Source organism: Sapajus apella, unplaced genomic scaffold (assembly GCF_009761245.1).
Source record: "Sapajus apella isolate SASKATOON/1434 unplaced genomic scaffold, GSC_monkey_1.0 scaffold4, whole genome shotgun sequence".
Taxonomy (NCBI): Eukaryota; Metazoa; Chordata; class Mammalia; order Primates; family Cebidae; genus Sapajus; species Sapajus apella.
Genome location: NW_022436944.1, coordinates 10,044,261 through 10,050,695, shown reverse-complemented (window position 1 = coordinate 10,050,695; position 6,435 = coordinate 10,044,261). Strand labels below are relative to the sequence as shown.

The window sequence follows — 6,435 nt, the reverse complement described above, 5'->3', positions numbered from 1 at the left end:
TGTCTTATTTTTAGTAGTCCCTCATTGGCCTGAAAGGCTGAGTTGGTATCATGTGGGAAAACCCTACTACTTTCCAAATTGTAAAATGCGTCCTGCTTGGTAGAGTAATGCTCACATTTCCCTTACTCTTGCTTTTATCCCAATGGGCTTATTTTTATGTTTTTTTTTTTTTCTTATCTTGTTCTCTTTCTTCTTCTCGCTTTGAATTTCAAAGGTATCTTTGTTGCATTTTTTTTTCTATTAAGAGGTGGGGATCTTAAAAATTTCCATTAAAAATAAAACAAACACAGCAGGCTGGTGCAGAAGCATTCATTCACCTGTGCCGCAGAACTGGAGGAATACTTTTTTCTTGAGACGTTTCTCTGTCGCCATCTACTGACAAAGCTGAACATCATGCCACCTGGCAAAGGAAGAATATTTTAAACACTCGGTCTATGAAAAGAATGAACTTGGACCCGAGGCAGTAAATTCATAAGCTGCAAGGGGAATGCTCATATATACTTCCCATAGTGATTCTTCCAACAGGTTAGTTAGCTTTTTCTTAAAATATATTCTTATCATCTTTTGTGTTTCTCCTTTTTAATATGTAATTTACAACTATGTGCACATTATTGTATTATTTATTTACTTAGGTGCATTTTCACTCTTGTTGTCCAGGCTGGAGTTCAATGGCACGATCTTGGTTCACTGCAACCTCTACCTCCTGGGTACAAGTGATTCTCCTGCCTCAGCCACCCAAGTAACTGGAATTACAGGCATGTGCCATCACACCTGGCTAATTTTGTATTTATTTATTTATTTATTAGTAGAAATGGGTTTTCACCATGTGTGTCAGGCTGGTCTCCAACTCCTGACCTCAGGTAATCCACCTGCCTCAGCCTCCCAAAGTGCTGGGATTATAGGCATGAGCCACTGCTCCAGCTGTACATTATTTTTTATTGCTCAAAATAAAAGCAATTTTTGTTTTGTAATGGAATGTTTATGTACTTGGTACATAAACATTCTTTCAGACCTATTATTTATTTATTTAAATTTGTATAAACTTATCGGGTACAAGTGCAATTCTGCTACATGCGTAGATCATGCAGTGGTCAAGTCAGGGCTTTTAGGGTATCCATCACCCAAATAATGAACATTGTATCCATTAAGTAATTTCTCAGTACAGGCCCCTTTACCCTTCGGAGTCTCTACCATCTGTCATTCCACTCTCTATGTCCATGTGTTCACATTTGTTAGCAGCCACTTATCAGAGAGAACATGAGCTCCCAGTACTGCTCAGTGGATGCTTTCCCAGTATCTTGGCCACTAGTTTTGCCAATTCAGTTCTAAAATATAAGGACAGCCTTAGACTCCTAAAGTACAATTTTTCTTTTAAAATCAGTACTTCATTCACATAATAATACACAAACTTTTCATTCCTGTGATTACATAAATCAGAGATTATAAACTTTTTCATGAGTCAATATATGGAAGTAAACCAATGTCTAGTCCCATGATTCAAATCAGTGTGGTTATTTTCACCAGACTTCAAAGGCTTTCTTTGCACATCCTCTATGTAGAGTTGGAGGAAGCTAATATAGAAGTCAAGGGAGTCTGAATCCCTTTCTAAGAACTTTGTGTATGATGTTGCTTTTGTCTAAAATGCCCTTCCTCTGCCCCTCCAACCCCCACTCCCAATCGTCTTCATTCTTCGAGATCAGGCTCATTTTTCACTGCTCTGAGCTCCCAAGCAGAACCAGACACTCCTTCTCTCTTTTCACATACAGAAACCTGCACTGCAGGTGGGGAGAGGTGGGGGTGGGGGTAGACCAGGGAGACAAAAGAAGGCACTGAAAAGGTTTACAGTTTGGCTTCCAAGATGAAGGGTGAAGATAAAGAGAATGTTTTGGCTTTTTTTGTTTTGGCTCAGGAGGAGTAAATGCACATGAAGACCGAAACCAAAACTTGGGATTTTGGGGGGTTACCCTATTCTCTTTTCTGTCTGTGTTTCTAACTTTGCTTCAGAGGCTGCAGCTACCCCCACACCTGTGAAACCAGACTGGTCAATCCAGTGACCTTGTATCCCAGATGATAAAGCCTATACTTACACCTCGAATTGCTCTCACTTTTCCATCACTTGGTAATTATAAAATAAGTGCAGTTTGTTTAGCTAATAATAGGTCAATGAAGTTAGAATGAACAAGTTCATTGTTTGGACAGGAATAGATTTTTCCACAGCAGTAAGCTTCCCTTGTTACACCACTAGGTGGTGCAACGTGCTCCTGATTTAAGGGGCTCACTGATTTACTTAGGCAGTTTTCAAGCTGGGCCCTGTTCCAGATACTTGAGATAGAAAGATGCACAAGACTCTCAGGAGGTCAAAGTGTGATGGGTATAGTTTCAGATTTACAGAAAAGTTGTAAGGCTAGTACAAACAGTTCCCACATACCCTCTACTCAGACTCTTAAAATGGCAACATTTTACCACATTTGTTTTATTCTTTCTCTTTCCATATACATATATGTATATATAAATACTATATCTATGTATATGTTCTTTGACTTCTAAATATCTGAGTATGTGTTTTCTAAAAATAAGTACCTTCCTTTATAACCACAGTAGAATAGTCAAAATCAGGAAATCAATGCTGATAGAATATAAATCAATTACTTACAGAACATAGATTTTGTCAACTGTCCCAATAAGGTTCCCTACAGCCAAAGAAATCCTGGATCATGTGTTGCATTCAGCTGTTATGTCTCTGCAGTCTTCTTTAATCAGGACAATTCCTTAGTTTTTTATGACTCTGAGAAATACAGGTCAGTTATTTTGTATAATATCCTTCAATTTGGGTTTGTTTGGTGTTTCCTTATGCTGAGATTTTGGCATGAGCTGTTGTTAAGTAAACCACAGTTTTGTGTTTTCAGTTTCAGTGCATATCTGGGGGCACATAATGTCACTTTGTCTCAATACTGGTAATATTAACTATGATCCCTTGGTTCAGGTGTGTGGGCCAGGTTTCTGCACTATTTTTTCCTTTGTCATTAATAAATCTCTGGTGAGGAGCCACTTTGAGATTATGCATATATCTTTTATACTTCAAACTTTTATCCACTAATTTTAGCAACTATTAATGATTCTTGCCTGGATCAAATATATGATGATGCCTAGCAAATAGTGGTTTTCTATTTCCATCATTCCTTCTACATTTACTGATTGGCTTTCTACTACAAGGAAGAGCATTCCTTTCTCTTCTGTTTGTTTAGTATTTCTCCCAGGTCCAAGGCAAGAGTGTACACTATCTTCACCGCTATTTAACATTGAACTGGAGATATTGGCTACTGCAATTAGACAAGAAAAATCAATTGAAGGCAGAAGGACTAAAAAAGAGTAAGTAAAACTCTCTGTCTTTGCAGATGGTATGATACTACACCTGGAAAATCATAGAGAATTAACAACAACACTAGGTCATGCAAGAGAAGAATTCAGTGACAGGACATACAATTAACATACATAATCAACAGCCTTCACATACATAATCAGTAGCATGACATAAAGAGAGAGAAAACTACATTTACAAAAGCAACAAAGAATAATAAAGTTAGTAAGAAATATGTAAAATGTGTATAAACACTCTCAAAAGACACAAAATAGTTTGAAAAAATGGAACACCCCTTCTTTTTGTATGTGATGACTTAACTTTAAAAAGTGAAGTCTCTGTGAGTTAATTTTTAAAGTTCATCAAATAATACCAAGTTTTCTTATGGAGCTAGGCAAGCTGATACTAATTTCAGATGAAAAAACATGGAAGAATATTGAGGAAAACAAAAATAAGGGCTATGAAAGGGGACTACCTCTACCAGTAACTAAAACATCCTCTGAAGCCTCTAAAATAAAAACTGTGGTCCTGGTGCATGACAAGAGAGACAGGCCAGTACAACCGAAAAGAAATTTTAGAAGTAAACCCAAATACATATGGGAATTTAGTATACAAAAAAAGTGGCATCTCAAATCACTTGGACAAAGATGGACCTAACAATTGGTTAGCCATTTAGAAAAAGATAAAAAGTTTGACCTCTACCTCATACTAGGCAAAAGAATAAACTCCAAATGGGTCAGGAATCTAAATAGTGAAACCATATAAGTACTAGGAAAAAAAAATGAGTGAATTCTTCTATAAGCTGGGTACAAGGAAAGGATTTCTAACTATGTTTCAAAATCCAGATGCAATAAAAGAAAAAAATTGATAAATTTGACTATATTCTGAAAAAACGCTTTCTGTGACAAAACAAATAAGCTGAAACCTCATAAAGACAAGAGACAACTAAGAAACTGGGAGTAAAAGGGTGATATACCATTAACGTGCTGTTAAAATTGAGAGGAAAGACTTCTTTTGTGCTTAGGTTATGAAAAGCTGCAATGAACATCCTCCCTTTCTCAATAATGGGAAAAACTCAGATGAACTACAAAGTCACAACCTTAACTGAAACCATCAGATGCAGCTGGGTTGCAAGCAACCAAGTAACCTGAATTCTTAAGAAAGGCAAGCCCCCAAGGAGAAGCTCTCATGGCTCACTGGAGCTTCTATTTTCTGGGCTCCAGTGATCCTCCCACCTCAGCTGGGACTACAGGGTAGTTTGCACTGCCTAAAAAGCTCTTTCCTGTGTCCTTCCCTGGGTGCTCAGTTTGGGGGGTACATTACCTTTTTCATTATATTACTCTCTGATTTTTTCTCTAGGTTTTAAATTTCTATAGTAATTTTTTAAAGACCTGAGAATTAAAGGAAGTTTCCACACTCCTAGAACCAGTTTTAAACCCATTCAATTAATCTACTGCCTCAATAGAATTTATTTTGAAAAAAACCCTTCTTTCTCAAAGTCAACCAATGACATATTCACTTCAATAAATTCAATGGAGAATTAACAACAGTCTTACCAGAATATCTATTCTTCTACAGATGATGGCAAACACTTTTCCCTTTGAAATGCACCTATTCCTGAATTTCATATTCCCTAAAGCTCCATAGAGCATCAGCAGCCTCCTCTGCTTGGGGAGACTGCCTACCCAGCATAGCTTTTCGTCCTTAGAGTATACAGTAAATCCAGTTTCGTTACTTTTCTTTTTCTTTCTTTCTTTCTTTTTTTTTTTTTTAACAGGGTCTTGCTATGTCACACAGCCTGGAGTGCAGTGGTACAATCATGGCTCACTGGAGCTTCTATTTTCTGGGCTCCAGTGATCCTCCCACCTCAGCTGGGACTACAGGTGCATGTCACCACACTTGGCTAATTTTTGGGTTTTGGAGAGATGAGGTTTCACCATGTTGCCCAGGCTGGTCTCCAGTTCCTGAGTTCAAGCATTCCACCCAACTCAGCCTTCTAAAATATTGGGTTTCCAGGTGTGAACCACTGTGCCCGGCCCAGTTTTGTTTCTTTTAGTTCAGATATTGATGATTGTCTCATAATTTTTTGACAAACCAAAGCCCCAAACTAAAAAGATCATTTTTATTGTTGTGTGGGCAACATATAATAGAAATGCAACAATGGAAGTCGACAGACTGATAGAGGCTGTTGAAAATCTTGTGTGAGGAGCAAACCCCTGGAGTTATAAAATAAAAAAAGAGAGTTTGTCATTAGAAACTGCATGTATTTACCATAAACAGAGTCAAAATAAATATTTGCAACTCCTATCAGCAACAAAGAGCCTATTTAATCAATAAGAAAAAACCTCAGTAACTCACCTGGAAAAATAAGCAAAGGATATGAACGAATTCCTAGAACAAATGTAAATTGCTATTAATCATATAAAAGAGGTTCAATATTCCTCAACACAATAGAAATATAAATTGGGACTGCACTATGATAGGAATTTTTCACTGATCATACTTGTAAAGACCAAAAATGTGATAACAAGCTTGATTAGGGATGGTGTGGCAAACAGGCTGTTTCCAAGATTGTCTTCAAGAATAAGGACAATTTCTAGGCTATACTGCTGGGCTGAAAGGAAGAAAAATAACTCTGCGTAGTAACTCTGGAAGGATTCAAAATAATCCAGTAATGATGATTACTTCCCATGAGTACTGGGTATAGGGAGGCAGGAAAGACTTGCTTTGAACTTTATTCTCTTTGGTACTGTTTGAATGATATACCAGATGTACTTCTTATCAAAAATAAGCAAAACAAAAAAATTTTAAAGAGCCTGTTGCGGTTGTCCGATAGATATAATTCTGGTAAGAGTAGTAGTCACGGAGAACATGCACAACTAGGGTATATTTTGGAGGAGAGTTGACAAGACATGCTGAAGGAGTAGATGTGGGAGATGAAGTAAGCCACCAAGGATGACTGGTAGACTTGTGGCTAGCTTGTCCCATTTACTTTGCTGAGGGACGCTTAGGGAGGAACAGGTATAGCATGGGTGAGAGAATTCAAGTCTTCTGTTTTAGATGTTGTAAGTTTGAGA

The 6,435-nt window shown here is 37.5% G+C and overlaps 1 long non-coding RNA gene across 1 annotated transcript; it reads right to left on the bottom strand.

Moving 5' to 3' along the window:
• Nucleotides 1–238: 238 nt before the first annotated feature.
• On the bottom strand, nt 239–2,788 carry LOC116539398. The gene is made up of 2 exons (XR_004264029.1): nt 2,654–2,788; nt 239–400 (listed from the first exon to the last, which is right to left on the bottom strand). It is a non-coding gene; the product is annotated as an uncharacterized LOC116539398 (long non-coding RNA).
• Between the last annotated feature and the right edge of the window lie 3,647 nt (nt 2,789–6,435).